The 18796-nt window shown below is 45.8% G+C and overlaps 1 protein-coding gene across 9 annotated transcripts in view; it reads left to right on the forward strand.

Annotated features, from left to right (window-relative positions):
• Positions 1-4018: 4018 nt before the first annotated feature.
• Positions 4019-18796, forward strand: part of ADCYAP1R1 (ADCYAP receptor type I) — a 147846-nt gene continuing 133068 nt past the window's right edge. The window contains exons 1-2 of one of the 9 annotated variants that reach the window (XM_058419915.1): positions 4019-4087; positions 4406-4635. The gene's annotated coding sequence lies outside the window, so the exon portion shown is untranslated. Of the gene's footprint in view, positions 4088-4110; positions 4636-4733; positions 5328-6013; positions 6086-18796 lie in introns of those variants that run through there. The other 8 variants (XM_058419913.1, XM_040060529.2, XM_040060574.2 and 5 more) reach the window with 8 other exon arrangements.

Raw genomic sequence — 18796 nt, forward strand, 5'->3', positions numbered from 1 at the left:
GCTTGTCAGACCTGGTAGTGAGGGAGGGATTAATCTCATTAACCCTTAGAGGTCTAGGATGGAGAGAAGCAGGCACATGTAGGACACAGTTCCTGGGAGCTGCTTTCAGTAGCTCCTTGGGCTGGCATGGATCGTGCCTCATATTCCAGTGGCTCCATTAATACAAAGGCAGAGGTGCTTGGCCAGATCAGACCCAGTTGTCCAGTTAATTAAATCACAATAAAAGGGCAAATAAAATAAAATAAAAGGGCAAAGGACCTTCTAATAAAACACCCTTAACCCAGTCGCAGCAAATATTCCTGCAACCAGCTTAACCTGTGTAGGAAGATGGATGGATGGATGGATGGATGGATGGATGGATGGATGGATGGATGGAGGGATGGATGGATGATGGATGAATGGATGGATGGATAATGGATGGATGGATGGATGATGGATGAATGGATGGATGGATAATGGATGGATGGATGAATGATGGATGGATTGATGGATGGATGGATGGATGGATGGATGGATGGATGGATGGATGGATTTATGGATGTATTTTGAGGTCATCAGTAGGAACTCACACTTTGCCGTCAGGAAGCCTCCTCCTGCCCCCCTCAGACCCTCACACCAGCCAAAAATGGTTATTGTGCTTTATACACACTTAAATAATAAAGACCTCTTTAACAGATTGCTCAGGAGGATAAATATAAAACACCATTTGCCTGGGAGTGGTTTAATTTTTTTTCTACTCATAAAAATGAACTTCTTTGGGGAACAAGGTTCTTGGACAGCCTCTCCTCACTACTTCAGTAGGAAACCTGATACTAAAATCAGCTGAGATCATCTAAGGCAGTCCAACTGCTGCTGGATATGGGCCACTAGATGATTCTTTTGGCTCAATGCCCTTCTCCTGGGAAAGATAAGGAGCAGATGTTGGATCAGCACATAATAATTGAACACCTGGGAGTCTTCTTCCATGCTTAGCAATTTAAGGCTGCATCTCACTGTGGGGCTTTTGAGGTAGGACTGCCATAAATTCTGGAAGTTTTGAGAGAACACAGATAGGGTTTTGGTTTTGTTTTCTTGTGGGTTTTTTGGAGTGGGGGAAGAGTTCTTTAAGTCTGCAGAGTGAACAAAGATGGCTTTTTGTGGGAAGGACAAACATTTTGCTGTGGAATTTTTTTTTTTTTTTTTTTTTTTTTCCCTACATCATTCAGTGCCCTTCATTATCGAGTGCACCCTCGGGAATTTGGGCAGTGACACTGAGCGGGTGGTGTGCTGGACATGTAGGAGGGAAGGGATGGATCCAAAGGGGTCTGGGCAGACTGGAGAGGTGAGGCTGTGCAAGCCTCGAGGATGGCACCAAGACCAAGTGCAAGGTGCTGCGCCTGGGCTGGGGCAATCCCAAGCATAAAAACAGCTTGGGCAGGGAATGGCTTGAAAGCAGCCCTGAGAGGCCTCGAGGGTGTTGGTGGTGAGATGCTGGACAGGACCCAGCCCTGAAGACAGGACCCAGAACTGAGCACTCCCAGCCCAGAAGGTCCATCGTGCCCTGGCTGCCTCAAAAGAAGTGTGGGCAGCAAGTTGAGGGAGGTGATTCTGCCTCTCCATTCTCCTCTGGTGAATCCCCACCTGGAGTGCTGGTTCCAGCTCTGGGATCTCAGCACAAGGAGGACATGGATCTGTTGGAGAGAGTCCAGGGGAGGGAGGCCACAATTTGGTCAAAGGGCTGGAACAGCTGGGGGTGCTCACCTGGAGAGAAGGCTCCAGGCAGAGCTCAGAGCCCCTTGGAGGGCCTGAAGGGGCTCCAGGAGAGCTGGAGGGGGACTCTGGAAAACAACATGAAGTGACAGAAGAAAGGGAATGGTTTTAAACCTAAAGAGGGCAGGGTTAGAGAGGATCTTGGGAAGAATTTTTTTTTTACTGTGGGGGTGAGGAGACCCTGGAACAGGTTGCCCAGAGAAGCCCTCGAAGTGTCCAAGGCCAGGCTGGACAGGGCTTGGAGCAATCTGAGATAGTGGAAGTTGTCCCTGCACATGGCAGGGGGTTGGAACAAGATCATCTCTAAAGTCCCTTCCAACATAAATCATCCTATTACTCCATAATCTTTAATTTATTTTCTTCGTGAAAGATGTGACTAGAGAAGACAGCAGACCTGCAGGAAAACCCACCAAGAAAAGCTTTGAAAATTCTAGCTGCTTCCTCAGTCTGCTCAGTGGTGCTGGAACAAAACCAGAGCTGAGTGCATCCACAGCGTGTCTGTACAAGGTTTTTCTCCAGAGGAGGCATCTGTGCAGCCGTGGGGCTGTGACAGGGCTGCCTGGGCTGCTGCCTCTGCCATGGGGCTGTGCCCCCCCAGGCTCCTGCTTGTGGGCTCAGAGCCACAGGGACAGTGCAGTGACTGGGACAGGGGTTTTCATGCTGGACAGGTAATGGATTCGGCTGATTTTATGACAAAATTGCCTTTTTTTTTTCCTTCCCCTCCTTTGTTCAAAGGAAGTAGGGTGAAGGCAAGGAGGATTTGAAGTTAATTTACATGCCATGGGAAACAGAGGATGGGAGATGCAGGAAATGAAGGGGAAGGGGTGAAAACCCATAGAAAAGGAGGCTCAGGAGTGACTTTATCACTCTCTGCAACCCCTTGAAAGAAGGTTGTAGACAGGTGGAGGCAACAAGCCCCTGGGGAGGAGGAAAAGGCCTCAAGCTGTGCCAGGGGAGGTTCCGGTTGGACATCAGGAAGAATGTCTTCACTGTAAGAGTGGTAGGTCAAGCACTGGAATGGGCTGCTCAGAGAAGTGGTGGACCCTCTGGAGGTGTCCAAGGAATGACTGGATGTGGCACTCAGTGCTCTGCTTAGCTGACAAAGGGGTCAGAGGCTGGGATCAGTCATCCTGAGGGCTTTTTCCAACTTTAATGATTCTGTGATCCTGTGAAAAGATAAGCAGAGAAAAAAACCTTCTACAGCAGGAAGAGCAGTAGTAGTCACGGAATTTCAGGGTAATTGGTAGAACCTCATTAGCAGGCAGCTGCTTTCCCCCACATTTCACAGAATTTCGGTAAGGATGTGGACATTCAGCACCTCAAATTCTCGACATGGAGCTGTGGGGCCTGAGAGCAGCAAAATCAGTATGGGGCCAAGCGTCTCCATGGGATATCCTGGCAGAGGACTCCTCTGGGCCTGCTGTCCATGCCCAGGCTCCTTTGGTGGTCATTTCCCAGGTCTGGACAGCCTTCCTTGAGCTCTGTGCAGCAGGGAGCAGTGCCTGAATGCTCTGGTGCAGGGCACAGGTGTCACCCTGCTCTTCTGCAGGTACTGGATATGGGATCAGCTGCAGACCCCTCCCCTTCTCTGCCAGCCCTCCCTACAGCTCCCCTCAATTGATTTTCCAGCAGCAAGAGCCTCTCCCTGCTGTTCCGGGGTCCCCGTGGTTGGGGGGCTCTATGGCAGCGCAGGTGCTGCTGTTCCTGTGCAGTCACTGCCCTCCCTGGGTGTGTGTCGGCTGTGGGAAAGGAGAGAATCCTCTCCCCAAGCTCACAGGGCTCAGGCCACCTGCCCACGTGCAAATACCATCCGCAAAATGGTGTTTCCAGCTGAAATTCCTGCTCTCCTCCCCCTCAGTTCCCCTCCCTGGCAATTTCAGCTACTTTATCGCCTCTCTTTGCAATCAACTCTGCAGGTCCGGGAGAAATTGGCTCCTTCCATCCTCCCTCGCACAGCCCCCTCTCCCTCCCAGCAGCGATGCCATCCTCCCTCCCATCGCCGTGTGCTGCTGACCCTGTCACAGTGATGAAAGAAGAAATAAACATTTCTGGAACAGCAGAAACGGGGCTAAGGTGACGGGGAGAAGGCAGATTCGGGGTACGTGGGAAAAGGAAAGAAAAATAAAAGGGGGAAAGGGTGTTCGACTCGGTAAATTTGATTTGAATAAATCCCTCCTTCCGCTCCTCCTCATTGGTTTCTTTTTTCTCTACATATTAATGAGAGCAGCCAAGGAGAAGCTATTGGTTCCAATATCGCTTTTCCTCTGCTCAGGCACTCGGGGGAGGAGGTGTTTGCATTTCTCCGCAGGACCGGCTCGCTTTGCAGAGCATTGTCTGGGTATGAGAATCACACACAGGCACAGGGGCAGGGGCGAGCGCACCGGAGCATCTCAGCCCGGCACAGCATCCCAGCCAGCCTGAGCCCCCCTCTGTCCCCACCCCGCCCCGAGCGCAGACAGCCCCCCAAAAAAAAGAGAAAACAGAAAAACAGAGAGGAGGAAAAAAAAGTTTTAAATTATCCCGCCTCCCTTCTTGCTTTTGTTGTTGTTGTTTGGGTTTTTGGTTTTTTGTTTGATTTTTTTTTTTTTTGGTAGTTTGTTTTGTTGTGGTTTTGGGTTTGGTTTTTGTTGTTTTGTTTTGTTTTGTTTTGCTTTAGCGATGGCAAATTCCTTCACGGCCAGGAGCTGGCCCATCCCCTGAGCAAAGGCAGCCTGGACATGACCGGCAGGCGAGGGAGGAGGAATTTGGATTCCCTTCGGAGGCGCCCACCCCTCCCGCGGCCGGGGGGAGCCAGCGCGGGCGGCGGGGCCGCACCGCTCCCCGCGGCCACTGTCCCCCCGCGGGGATGCGGCATCGCCAGCGCCGGGACGGAGCCCTGCTGCAATGGTGAGTCCTTCCCCGGCCTGCCCCGGCTCCTCCCGGGGCAGCTCCATCCCCCGAGCCCGGCGATGGCTCAGCGGCGCTGCCGCAGCCGGCGGGGGAAGAGGAGCGGCCGGGCTTGCCTGCGAGTGACATTGATTTATCGGCTCGTCCCTCCGCGTCCCCGGCTCCTGCCAGCGCTTCTTGAGGGGGGAAATCTGCGTGCGGGCTTCCTCGGAGGATTCGCCCTCCGGATAGATCGGGTTCTTTGCGAGCAAATCCATCTGCCTTTGCCGGCGGTGACAGGTTGAGGCGCTCGGTATGGGAGTCACGTCTGGTTTTAACGCAATATGGCTGGTAAATAAAACCTGATTGCTAACAGCCCCGCCGCTGCTGTCGGCGTTTCCGAGCTCCAGGCTCCCGATGCAAGCTCTGCATCCTCCTCACCTGCCGCGGAAACTCCGATTCACCCTTCGAGCAGTGCGGCAGGACTCGCTTGGTTTTTTTTGCCGTGGGGTAGGAGGGAGAAGCTGCGGTCCGTGTGCCTTTGACCTCCGCTCGCGTGCCTCTGGGGCACTTCTCCTTATCGGTGTTTGAACAGCTGGCTCTAATAACAGCATCTCCCTGCCCAGCACATCTCCGGTCAGGGGGATGGCTCTCAGCTCTCAGGACAGGCTCTTCTCCGCTGCGCTCTGAATTTTAGGATGCGAAGCGTTCAGGTATGTGTTGGAATCCGAGGAGTTTTACAGCCAGGGAGAGAACCAGAGTGCAATAATGCAGCTTGCTGTGCAGAACTGGAAAATGCACGGGGGGGGAAAAAAGAAGGGAGATTTGATTAGTGGCACCCTGGTGTTTGTGGCTGCGCGACCATCCCGCTTACACAGCAGCAGATCTGGAAGAACTCCCTGGAAGTCAGTGGATTTCTTCTGCATCTGATCTGCAGATAAACAGAATCTGGCCTTTGGCTTGAAGGATGTATTGGAGTAGCACTGGAGGTAGCTAGCTATAATAACAAGAAAATCTTAACTGAAGTGAATAAGGCAGCAAAGTGACGTGATTCTTTCTCAGGGAATTATCAATTACCATCCTTCTGGTGCATGTTTAATTACAGTGCAAGCGGTGGAGTGGTACAGCAATATGTAACTGAAGCAGCTTGTTGGATTTTCTTTTTTTTTTAATTTCATCTGTTGGAGTCAAAAAAAACAACAAATGGATTTGTACTTGCTGTTATTTGGGTACACAGCCCCCTGATTCCTCTGTCCAGCCTATGCAGCACTGGTCAGATACAGCAGGGAAGGGCTTCTGTGGCTAATCCAAGGGAATGTTTGATTACTGGAGGTTGATGATAGCACAGAGGCAAACTCCTGAAAGTGCTCCTGGTGTAGCTGCAGAGAAAGGATGTGTTACACAAGCATCTCTCTCTGGCTAATGCCAAACACCCTGGAGCTGGCTTGGAAGAAGCTGTTCCCTAGGATAGGTAAGGCAACGCTGGAATTTGGTGAATAGTTAAGGAATGCTGCTCAGGGCAGTAAGGGGAGTTGGATTGAAGCTGATGTGTCTGTTTGAGTGTGGGTTATGGTCTTACACTTTCATTCCCACCTGTTTCCATGTGCTGTGGGCCAGGGTTGCTGCTTTGCTGTTCAGGACAGCTCCTGAACGGGGCATTGATCTCAGACCTCGTGCAGAGGAAGATTTCCACTGTTTTGTTCTCTCCAACCGAAGGTGTGTGAATGGCTGGGATGATAAACATGGGCACTGCACAGCCTTCAAGGTCACGGGGGGGCTTTTTGTGTGATAAATACTCTTATTTCTCTCTAGACAGGCTTTGGGAGCGCTCCTCGGCTTTAGCTTTTTGTCATCCTTGGGGGTCCCAGCAGGAAACTGGAGGGGTCTTTCCTCGCTGTGGGTTTGAGGTGTCTGCTGCAGGCACAGTGGTGCCACAGCCTCACGGAGCTGCCCAGACCTGCTGCTGCTGCTGGTGTTTGTGAGGCTCACAAACACGGAGGCAGGGGCTCTGCTGTGGGATGCTACCAGGGAGAGAAAAACCTGAGGTTTCTGAGCTTGTGGGCTGCTCTGCTGAGCGCATACAGACCTTTGTTCATCACGTCTCTCCTCGTTTGGCTGACTGAGATGACATCCTGGAGATATTTTTTTCCTGGGGTTGAGTTCCATATGTGCCTGTGCCTTTGCTAAGTTGAGCCCCGTGTCCCCGAGCTGATTCATTCCAATGTAGCAGATTTTGTTTGCCTTTCCTTCCTTCTGAGCACACTTAGTACAAACAGTCTAATTCCTAAATTAGCTCAGATTATCTTTTAATGAAACCAGAGTATCTGAGTTAAAAAGCGCTGAGTAAAAGTGAACTCAGGGCAGGATCATGCTGCAACTCATGCCTGGTGGAGAAAAGTGCAGAAATATCAGGTCTTGCAGTTAGTCCTGATTTAACAGAGAAATTGCTTATTTGCCACCATTCCCAGGCGAGTAAACTGATTTGAGGATGTGGAAGTCAGTGGAGATGCTGAGTTTTATTTCACCCCTTTCCTTGGCCCAGAGAGTGCAGCCACAATCTTTAAGTCAATGAGGGGAATTTTTCTGTTGGCTTGTGTTTCCTTGTTTCCATTTCCTCTGCTCCTGTCACGTCCAGCCAATCCCACACCATCTGTGCTTCGGCACACGCTGCAGTCAACAGGATTTTGGAGCGGATTTTCCACATCAGGGCAGGAGTGGAACAGCTCTGCTGAAAGGGATGCAAATGCAGCAGTGAGGAACTCTCCCTTTTTTACTATCCACAACCTGAAAGTCATCTTTGCTGACAGTGTCTCTTCAGGGTGAGCTGTGGCACCGCTGAAAGAGGCTGTTCAGAGTATCCCTGAGGAGGCTTTCCCAGTTCCCTTGGTGCTGAACTTGTTCTGTTCTTAGGGAATGCTTTGCATACAGAAAGGTGTTTGGTAGTTTTCCACAGCACTAACAAGTTCTAGAATTCCCGCGTCTGTCGTGGCTGCTGAAATGCTGTTTGGGCTGTAATTGAGGAGGCACAAATATACCGGGAAAAAGGCAGATTTTTTTTCTCTTTGCTTTTCAGAAGCTTCGTGGCAGAATGTCCACCCCTCACCACATTGCTTTGCTGGTGTTCTATCCTCTGAGCACCTTTTGCTCTCTCAATTTATCATCTGTGTTCTTGTAATCTGTACTGTAATCTGCACAAGGCAAACCAAGAATGAGTATAAAACTCGCTGGGTTGTTCAAGCCCTGTTTATGTAACTCACTGCAGCTCAGTGATTGTGTCCCCCTGCAAGCTCAGCTCCTGAGTAGCCGGATTAATAATTCCAGCATTGAACTTCTTAGGACGAGCTAAACCATTCCACCTCCTAAAGAAAAGCTGGAAGCGTCACCCCACAGAGGATTTAAAGCCCATGTGGCTGTTGGGCAGAGGAATACTTCCTCAGGAGGGGTCCTGCAGAAGTACGCAGCTGTGTGGACTCTTGTTTGCTGCTCTGGTTCCAGGCTACTATTGAATACAAATTCTTCAATTTATCTGCTCTGGAGACACCCTGACACTCTCACCCAGGTGTCACGTTTTACTCCTTGATAGAGAGCTACCATCTGAAACTACTTAGATCTATTTAACTGCTGTAGTTGTTGGGTTTTTTTGGGGGGAGGTGTGGTGTTTTGGTTTTTTTTTTAAGTTTTTGAAGATGGAAAAATTCTTAATGCCATCATTAAAAAAAAACCCAACCAAAGCAAGCACCAAAATACCCAGCAAATAATAATTCTAGTTTTTGTTGATGGAATTCATAAGTCACTCTAAAACTGAGAGAAAAGGGGATGAATATGTATATGGCCAAATTTTTCTTAAAAATAATTATGGCAATAGCAATAATAAAAAACTACTTTGTAACACATTCAGGATGTTGATGTCTAAGAGCTCCTTAACATACATTAAACATCTGCCAAGTCTGTTTTCAGGTTTGTCCATCCAGTTTGAGGCATTTCACAAGGAATGTGCCTCAGTCACAGTGGCTTTTGCACTCCATTAGAGATACTTGGGTCACAATTGCTTGGGAGCTGCAAATGGAAGGATAATTATGGTCTGTTATCTGTGAATTGTTGGTTTGCTGAATGGAGCAGAGGGTTAGGGCAGGAAAAGATGTTTTAATCTGTGTTGTGGGTTAATAGCCTGGATTTCTTATTTTTATTCAGTTGTTGCTCAGAATCAAGCAAGTTTCTCTGCTTTCTGTCCCTGCAAGGGGCAGTGCATTGTCTGATCTGATTCTGTGAGGATTCTGAAGAAAAAAAAAAAAAAAATTGTGTTGAAGGGAAATGTGACTGAATTAAGTTCTTGCTTTCTGGGGAGCAGATTTATCATTAGGTCCATCTCTGAGGGGCTGAGGATGTGTAAATTCGCTCCTTCTCAAGAGGAAACTTGTCCCCAAAGGATCCCCTGGCAAAACTATTGCTCATTTAGGCTTTCTCACTTGGAAGCGTTTGGCTGCCTGGATGATTCTCATCTACTCTCTGAAAGCATCTGAAAACAAAATTCTCACATCCAAGCCAATACCCCTAGTTCAGTGTATTAGGAATGAGCAGAGTTGTTCATCCCATCCTGGAGTGGGTCAGATGAATCAGCCCGTGGAGGCTCCAGCAGCAGCTGACTCAGATCCACATCGACCGTCAGCCAGATGGAGCCTTCCACGGTGTCTCAGAGGCATCCCCGGGTAGTGAAATGCCTCTTTCTCCCATCTTTCTTTGGAGGGGAAGGCTGGTGACATTTTAATAGCTCACAAATTTTGATAGCTGGGAAGTTTTATGGAAAGCCCAATTTTTATGAAAAGCCCAAGACTGCTGTGGTGGACCCCACACCTTCCTCACCCACATCTTCCCTTTATTCCACGAAGGGCAGGCACAGCTGCTGGAGAATTCATGCCACGTCCCAGACAACATCCTACCTTGTTATCTTTTTAAAATTTTTAAAAATTATTCCCTGATTTTTGAGATCTGATTGGCTTCCTTGGGGTACCCACACTTTCTTCGTTGGTCGAGTTACACACAGAGGAATTTGCCAGCTGAAGCTGGGATGTGATTTTGTGGATACACCAGCGCAGGGACACATCCAGGACAGCGACATGATTTTCTGCAGGCGCACACAAGCCTGTTCTCTGAGCCAGGCAGGAGCTGTGCAAAGCTCCAGGTTCATTCTGCTCTGCCCTGCATGGGAATGGCTGCACTGGAAGTTGCACGATGAATGCTGACCAGAACTCATTAGCTCAGGGTTGGCACCTTGTGAAATACAGTTTGACCAGCTTGGAGCCCTTGTGCTCAGAACTAGGTGACCTAAAAGGCAGCTTTTTGCCATATATCAATAGCTCAGTGCTTTTTTATTTTAATGCTTTCACCCTCTGTCCTAAGCTAACGAGGTAAATAGATAAATAGACTTAACTATCATCTTCCTCCTTCACTATGGCCTTTAAAATTATTTACTGAAAAACAAATAATGCAAAAAAATAAAAACATGAACCTCTCAGAACACATTGATGCAGAGCATAGACTGGTGGTAAAGCTGTAGCAGTAAGAGGTACATTTCTCCGCAACAGAAATAAATTATATATATTTGGAAAGGGAGTTTAAAATAGCTAAGATATCTTTAACTCCGAATTCCTTTTCCTGGAATGGAAGGACTTTATTAAATCACAACATTTCTGTTTCTGCTCTTACTACCACATTTTTGAAGTAGGTTTAGAGAAGGTGGTTTTTATTTCCAGCAAAAACATAAAATGGCACGGTCACGGTCATAAGTAAAAACCATTTCCTTTTAAAACCAAGTATTTGTAATAATGTCATTTTACTTGCAGCTGCATTCTTAAATTGATGCAATTAGTACCAAGAGCCAAATACGAGCTTGGGCTTAATTTGCATCTAAGATTTTGGACACACAACAGAACTTTCCCTCTTGGCCTAGAAACAGATTCTATAAAGAAGCCAGCACAAGTGCATTATTTAAAGACCCAAGTTTAAGTTAGTGAAGTTACTCATTTCCTGTGTTTTTGAGAGCTGGATCTTTGGATTCCTTCCAGGAGTTTTGTGCTCTAACTGAGAATGCAGAGGAGATGAGAGAGCACCCGAAATACCGCAGATGCTCGAGCTCTTCATGACTAAGGCTGCGAGTGTGTCACAGCTGTCACTGGAGCCTCGGATGGCACAAGCCATGCTCATTCATTCGGGTTTCGTGGCTTTTGACAGCCTGGATGGGGTTTTTGTGCTGCTGAATGGGTTTGTGAGCCGAGATGATTACGTACAGTGGGCGAACAGCTGGGACAAACTTGGCCAGAGAATAGTTCTTGGTGGCTGCAGGGAGCAAGCCGAGTGGAAAGCCAATATTGGAATGCCATGTGGAAGTCATTTCTCTGCATCATCCAAGCCTCTGGACACTGCCCTCTATGCTCCAGTTTTTTGTTCTCTGCTTGTTCCACAGCTGGATGCATGTAAAAGAGCCTTCACAGGCCACTAAAGTCTGAATTTCATTTGGAAGAGGAGAAGAAAAACACATCACAGCCTTTTTGGTGCCTCCAGCAAGTGTATCCCCCACAGACTTTCACCTCTAGTATTCTACTCATTGCTTTTTCTCTGTATGGAATTTGCAGGTCCCTTTTGCTAGGATAATTTTTATGATGCTGACCCGAAATGGGATCCAGCTCTCAGATCAAGGCACCTCAAGATGGGTGTGGGTTTTTGAAGTGTTTGCCTGTGTCTGAGTGCAGAAAATCCCGTTAAAATAAAAGGAGTTTAGGACATGATTCAGCCACTTAAACAGAGGTGTTAAGTGTCATTTGAGATCCCCTGAGGTACCTGACATCCATCAGGGATTTCTCAGTGTGATGTTTATCTACAGCACATCATTTCCCCTCTCCCTGAGGGCAGGTTAAACGCCCTGGGGGGTTGCTGCACCAAAACTCCAGCATTTCAGCTACTGATTGTGGCCTCTGGCCAGTGCCCAGTCAGTGTGGATAAATACAGTTATCTACTATAGACTGAACCCTCTAGCTCTTTAGCCTAAAAAAGCCTTCCATGAATACCACTGAGATGGTTTCATCTGCTGTCTGAGCCCTGTCCTGGCTTTCTGGTCCCTCCTCCTCTTGGTGTGGAACAGAACTGATCAAATCTTGGCCTCAGCGCTCTCACCAAACACACAAAGAATGAGTTGATTTTTCATATACTCTCATTCAGGGCTGGGAAATACCTTTTTGAATTTCTGTCTTGGATCACAGTTGAGATACTGGGCCACAAAAGAAAAGAAAAAAAATGGGGGAAAAAAAACGAAAAAAAAAGAAAAGCTACGTTGTAGGTGTATCTATTTAGCTCCAAATAATTCCTGGAATCTTTGTTTTGTGAGACAGCCTCAAGACTGCATTTGACTTTCTCCAGATTCAGCTACCACTGACAGCTCCTGGTTTTTGTTGCCCAGATTGCTCTCTCCTTCTAGGGTGAGAAAGAGCTTCTGGATTCTTTGAATGTTTGTGATTCTGCCTGGGGCTTGTCCCTGTGACTCCTTTTCCCAGATTCTCTGAGATGTAAATTCCATCTAGGCGTAGTTTTACATTTTTAATGTGAAATTACCTTTCCCTCCAGGGTGCAAGTGCTTTTGGCTTTACTACCGAGTTGTTTCAGTTTCTCCAAACTCTTCTGTTTGGAATGAACAATGTCAGCTAAACACTTTGCTTTCTTTGGTGAAGGTTTGTGTGGCTTTAGTCTGCTTTCGGTTTTTTTGGCATGTTCTCTGTCTCCAGAAAGCACAGAGGTGGGTCCAAGGTGATTAAAGCAAAACGTGGCCTATTTAGAGCAGAACTCTTCAAAGCACCAGGCTTTAATATTCTTTTGATAGACTCAGCATCTTTCAGGTCCTCTGGGGAGCTTCATGTGCATCCGTTTGGAAAACCTCTGATGAAATTCTCCCTGAAAGAAAAAAAAATTATCTTTCCAGGATCCATCTGGAAAAGTAAGTCTCACGTCTTCCTAGCAGAAATAAAAATGTTTTCTCCAAAATAAAAGTCGTTTTGACATAATCTTGATTCAATATTTTTTCTCCTGATGGATCATTACATGGGCCTCTTGCTTTCCTTCCCATTGTCCCTACTGAATTAGAGCAAGAGCGTAATTTAGTTATTCTGTTATTCCCAAAGAGCTTCTGAGGCAGACCTCAATAAATAGATTATGCAGATTTTCATGTACACTACATTGCCCAGTACCATGGGTGTGACCCTTTGCCAAATCCATTCACAGCCAGAAGTTTAGTGTGTGAAATGCCACGAAAAATACGAGTAGAAACCAACAATGTGATAGCTCAACCAGATCACTTCCATCAGATAATTTGGAGCTCACAGTTATTTTCTAAAAGAGTGAGAAGGAAGTTCACCTAAACATTAACATGCAGTTCATTTCTTCACTGACTGCAGAAACTCTAACCTGATATTCTGCTTAATGAACTGGCAGACTGTTCCATAATGAATGTCACTCACTGAAATGCCGAAGTTTAAAAATGCTTTTCTTTAAAGCAGGGGTTGCCTGAATTTTCTGGCAATCATATATAATTTTATGTAATTTACTTTTTGCTTCTTTTATAACTACTTGCTCTAAAATGCAACTTTTCATGTGTGCAGATGTATGGGTGGAACTAAATGGTGTTTATTAAGTGTTGTCTTTACAGCAATGAAACCTGTGGAATACAGATTTCGATTCTTTTGATCCCAAATCAGGTTTCTAAAATAATTAATTGGATTGGGCATCCTTTTTTCCTCCATCAGCTATGGGGGCATACTGGGCAGTGAGTGCTGTGGAAGAGCCAGGTAAGCCAGATATGATTATCTGAAAAAAGAAAAGTTAACAGATCTCCCCATTCCATGTAGACTGGATGGGATATGCAGGCGTGTCTGAGTGCATGGCCAGGATAATCCATATCACTCTCTGTGGCAGCGTGTTCAGACTGGCATTTTATAAATCAGCTCTGAGAGCTTTAACCCCAAATATTACAGCTTCTGATTCACAGGCTGGTTTCAACGTGCCAATTTTTTCTGTACTTGTGCCATGTCCTTGCCATTTCCAAAATGCATCCCTGTGATGTGCTGCAGCTTCTGTGTGACTGAAAAATCACCACCTTTGGTGCCTTTGTGTTTGCATTTAGCCTGCAACAGGCAGAAGATCAGAGCAGAAAGCAAGACCAAATATTTATATTTTCAGTGGATTTTCATCAGGAATGACAAAAATAAAGAAGACAGATTTGAGGGTGTCTGAGCCTCCCTTGTTCTTTCACATCTCTTCAACTGTCCTCAGCATAGAATCAGAGAATCATGGAGTGGTTTGGGTTGGAACGGAGCCCAAAGCCCATCCAATCCCACCCCTGTCATGGGCAGGGACACCTCCCACTACCACAGGTTGCCCCAAGTCCTGTCCATCTTGGCCTTGGACACTTCTAGAGAAGGAGAATCCGCAACTTCTCTGGATAACCTGTTCCAGTGCCCCACCATCCTCTGAGTAAAGACAACAGTAATCTCCAAGAATTTATTAACTTCTTAAAGAAAATAATAATTTTCATCTTTTCTCAAAATGCATCTCAGGACTTTGCTTCCTTTTTTGCTGCTGGAGCAACATAGATCAGGATGTTGTCCCGACATTCTCCTCCTGCCTTTATTTTCAGCCCTTCTAAACAATGTATTAACCTTTGTGGCAATTTTTTCTCCTCTAAGTTGAAGAAGGCTAGGAAAAATCACTGAAGTAAGGGAACATGAAGAAATAAAAAAAAAAAAAAAAAAAAAGGCAAATCCAAAAACTAATCTGCTCTAAATTTGGCAGATAGTATTGACACCATCTGATTGTGGACTTCGCCTTCAAGAAAGTTCTCATCTCTAAGAAAGATGTAAACTCCTCCAGTCTCAGTGAAAGGAACCACAGTGATTTGCCAGTCCATTTAATAATCAAATGTACAAAAGAGTAAAACAGTGCACATTCCTCCAAGCACTTTCCACTCCCCTCTGTGCTATTATCATTCTGTACCCTTTTTTTTGCCGTGTTCCCTCTTTGTCCAGTTGGGATTAAGGCTGTTCTTACCATGGCTTCAGCCAACACCACCATGAGCTCCATGGCTGGAAGCTCTGTATTTTCAAGCCTGGTTTTACAAAATGTTCTGCAGGATCCCACACTTTATTTTTGATTGCCTCTCTCAGCAGATTGCTGCCTTCAGTGACCCATGAAGTACAATACAAACCGGGAGAAACACAGCGTGACCTACCTGTTGTTTTGAGTTTTCCCCTCTGAGTTTCCTGTGGGCAGCTTTGGAAGAGGTCCTTCTCAATGTGGTGCAATGAGCTCAGGGAAGGAACCCGTGTTATTAATGTCAGCAATGCTGAAATGTTTGTCGGGTGTATTCATCCTGCTTGTTGCAACTTGGCCTTTCAACAATGCCATGGGATAAACGAGACATGACCCCAAGCTCTTAGTACGTCTCTTAGCAAATATTCTACTGATGTTCTTTGAATTCTTTTAAAATAAATAATTTAGAGGAATCAGTCTAAGCATTGAAACTTGTTTGTTTGTTTGGGGATTTATTCAACGTGTTGCTCCAGTAGCAACGAAATTCCATTGCAAAATCACAACACCCTGCCCGAGACACCTGGAGGGCGACACTTAGAATAAATTTCCACAATATATCATTGCTGTGGAATCATGGAATTATTTGGGTTGGAAGAAACCTTGAAGATCATCCCCTTCTACCCCCTGCCGTGGGCAGGGACACCTTCCACTATCCCAGGTTGCTCCAAGCCCCATCCAGCCCGACCTTGGACACTTCCAGGGATGGGACATCCTCGTCTTCTTTGGGAAACCTGTTTCAGCACCTCACCACCCCAAGGGAACAATGTCTTCCTCATATCCCATCTATCCTGCCTTCATTCAGTTCAAAATCATCCCCCCTTGTCCTAGCACTACGTGCCCTTGTAAATCTCTCCATCACATCTAAATAGATACAAATGTCTACAGTATATCTACAGAGAATAAGAATATAAAATTCAATTAATTTATTTTTTCCTGAAGCAAAAATTTCAAATAAATCAGATGTCTTGCGCTGCATAATAGCTTCCCTCCCACTGCCCTGCCACTGTCCATTACAGGAGTCTGGGAAAACTTGGTTATCTTTAAACATCCACAAAGTACACGTCTGAAGCTACTGGAGGAAAATCCACTTTGATTTGTAAAACACTCTCTTAACTCTCCTTCTGGTTTTACAATACAAAGGCTTTCCGTGTCAAGGATGGGACGTAGGGTTAATAGATTCAAAGTGAAAAAAAAGATCAAAATATTTCCATCATAGGCTTTTAGAATTTAAAAGTGAATACTTACTCTTCTCCCAAAGGATTTCTTAAAAGTGTCGCTGTCATTATCCTAAATTGGCAGTTAAGGAATTATCTGAGGAAAACTCATGTCAGAGTTCTTGTGTGCTCAGACAAGCACAGACTCGTCGTCAAATATTTTTCAAATGCTTGGGTTTTGCATTTGTGCCTTTTTTATCACCACGCTGCACAGTGACAGAAATTTCTGTTGTCTTTTCAAGATGAAATGAATCTCCCTGGATGAGGGCAAACTGTTTTCATTAAGATCTCTTCAGCAGAGGTGCGTTTGCTTGACAGCACGGGCATGAATACCAATGAGACTGGAAATGGTGAGGAAGGCAGATAATCATTTACAGGGCGGGAGGAAAACATCAAGAATCTGATCTCCAGACTCTCTATGCAATATCTAAATAAGGTATTTAACAAATGAAGGCAAACAGGAGATGCAAACATCGTGGCCCAGAGAGTGTTTCCACAGGCCGTTGGGATGAGGCTGTTCTGGTTGGTGGTGAAGCAGTTTGGCAGAGTGAGCAAGAGTGATGGCAAAGCCATTACTTGACCTCAAGGCCAAGGAAGGTCCCAAACCTGGTGTATTTCACATTGTAGTTAGAATATTAAAGCCATGTTCTTGCCCCCACTGTGAAACCACCACTGCTGGTTGTTGGCTACTCCTTGAGCTCCCTCTTGTTCACAAAGAGGTAGCTGAGAAATCACTTCTGACCCAAAGGTGGGTGATGAGTTTAACACAAAAGCACAGGCTCCTCACTGGCTGCACAGAGAGATTTCTACCCTGGTAGGGGTTTGCTCTGTGGTTATTGATTTGTTGCCATTGACAGATGGATTCACTGTGGTCCAGCTGTTGGCTCAGGCAGAAGAGCTTTGCTTTTAGACCTTTTAAGCACTTCTGGTGTACACAGCTCAGAAATGAGAGCCAGATTACCCTTTTACTCAAAGAGAAGGGGAATAGAAGACTAGAGACTGCAAGAAGGACACACTAGAAATAGACTCGTCTACAAAGACAAGTTAGAAATAAGCTTGTCTACAAAGACACGTTCTGGTTCTTGGATAAAAGTGCTTTAGTCCTCCAAGCAGCCTTAGGAAGTTAGATCTGACATGGACATCTGCCCATGGTAACAAGAAAATATTTTCAAATTTCTAATGCTGTAAAATGATTTTATATTAGTGAAGCCTTTACACGGATTCTATTTAGCCAGTTTTCTTTAAGTCTTGGCTTAGTCTCCAGTAATTAAAAAAAATAATTTTGTCCCTTAGTTCCTGCCTGTTCTGTGCTGTTGATTTTCAATTAATTTAGCCACTATTTGCTCCTTAGTCTGCAGCAGAGCTGGTGACAGGGAATATCTGCTCTGTGTGCTCCTGTTTTCATGTATTTCAGCAGAATATGTAATCAAGCTTTTAGGGATATGAGGGACTCTACAACTCAGAAAAACATTGTCTGTGCTGATGCTGGGAAATCTAACACCATTAGGGAACATCCTAAACTCTGGGAATTTGGTCACTAAACCATTATTAAATTATTATTAAATGAATGATAAATAATTTGCATGTTGAAGGAGATTGCTGAGATTCTTCTTTACTGTGCCTGTGTTCAAATCAGAGATGATCCAATCTCCTACATCATTCCCAGCAGGCAGTGTGCAGATGGCCTCTCTGCTTGAAGGGCTGAAGAGGTTAAACAATTCCTACAAACCCGTTTGCCTCAATCCAAACCCAGCATACATCTCAGTCACCGTGTGTGTGCGGGGGGTGTGTGTGAAGCGTGGCTGAAAAAACCACCACGAATGAACAGACAGAAAAAAATTCTTCCTTGTGCCTCCCACATTCCCCAGCTCCTGTGCTATTCTAGCTCTCCTGGCAGTGCTGTTGGATTGCAAGAAGTATCTTGAGGCAAAATCCCTCAGTTTAGTCATGACTCTGTGCTTTGACACTGCATGCTGTGGCAAGTCTGGATTATGGCTTTTCTGGAGCATCAGAGTTCAAACCCTGCATGAAGTGAGGCCCCAGCTGAGACAGGGCAGGAGAGATCTCCCTTGGTGGACAGACCTGATTCACCAGGGTTGGGAAGTGTGCTGGAAGAGAGAGCTGGCTGCACATCAAAGAGCCTGTATACTCAACTTGCAGATTCCTGGGAAGCTGTTTCCTTAGTGACAATAACAACAAGAGCAATTTTAGAGCATTTTGTTCATGTCTGTTTTTAGTGCTTTAGAGATGTTCAGAAGTCAGAGTACAACTGGCGCTTTCCTTCAGAAAGGTTGTGTTTTGTTTTTTTTTTTTTACTGGCTTGTCTTTCTTTTCTCTTTCTCTAGCTCATGTTGACATATTAGAATTTCTGTTTATCACAGGGATCTGTCTTAAAACTGTTGGGATTTTTAAATCCACAGACACCTTGGGAGCTGAAGGAACAGATCTTGCAGGATTTTCGATATGTCCAGTAAATGGAAGCAAGTTGGGAGGTTATCCCTGTGGCATCAGAGCTGGGGGGCGTGGAGGGTGGACACTCCTTAAAGCCAATCCCACTGCCATGGAAGGGACTCACCAACCCTCAAAACCAGGCTTGTAGAGGGAAAAAAATAAGGAAGTGAAACGGGCAAAAAAAACCCCAAACAAACAACACAAAATCATGCCTAAGAGACAACTCGGGACAAAAGTCATTAACATCCATATTTGTCAGCATTCACAGTAAATTAAAAAAAAAAAAAAAAAAAAAAACACCAAAACATGATCTGGGGAGTGGAGGGAAGAAGATACCATAGAATCCTAGAATGGTTTGGGTTGAAAGGGACCTTAAAGGTCATCTCATT

The sequence above is a fragment of the Hirundo rustica genome, chromosome 1 (assembly GCF_015227805.2).
Source record: "Hirundo rustica isolate bHirRus1 chromosome 1, bHirRus1.pri.v3, whole genome shotgun sequence".
NCBI lineage: Eukaryota > Metazoa > Chordata > Aves > Passeriformes > Hirundinidae > Hirundo > Hirundo rustica.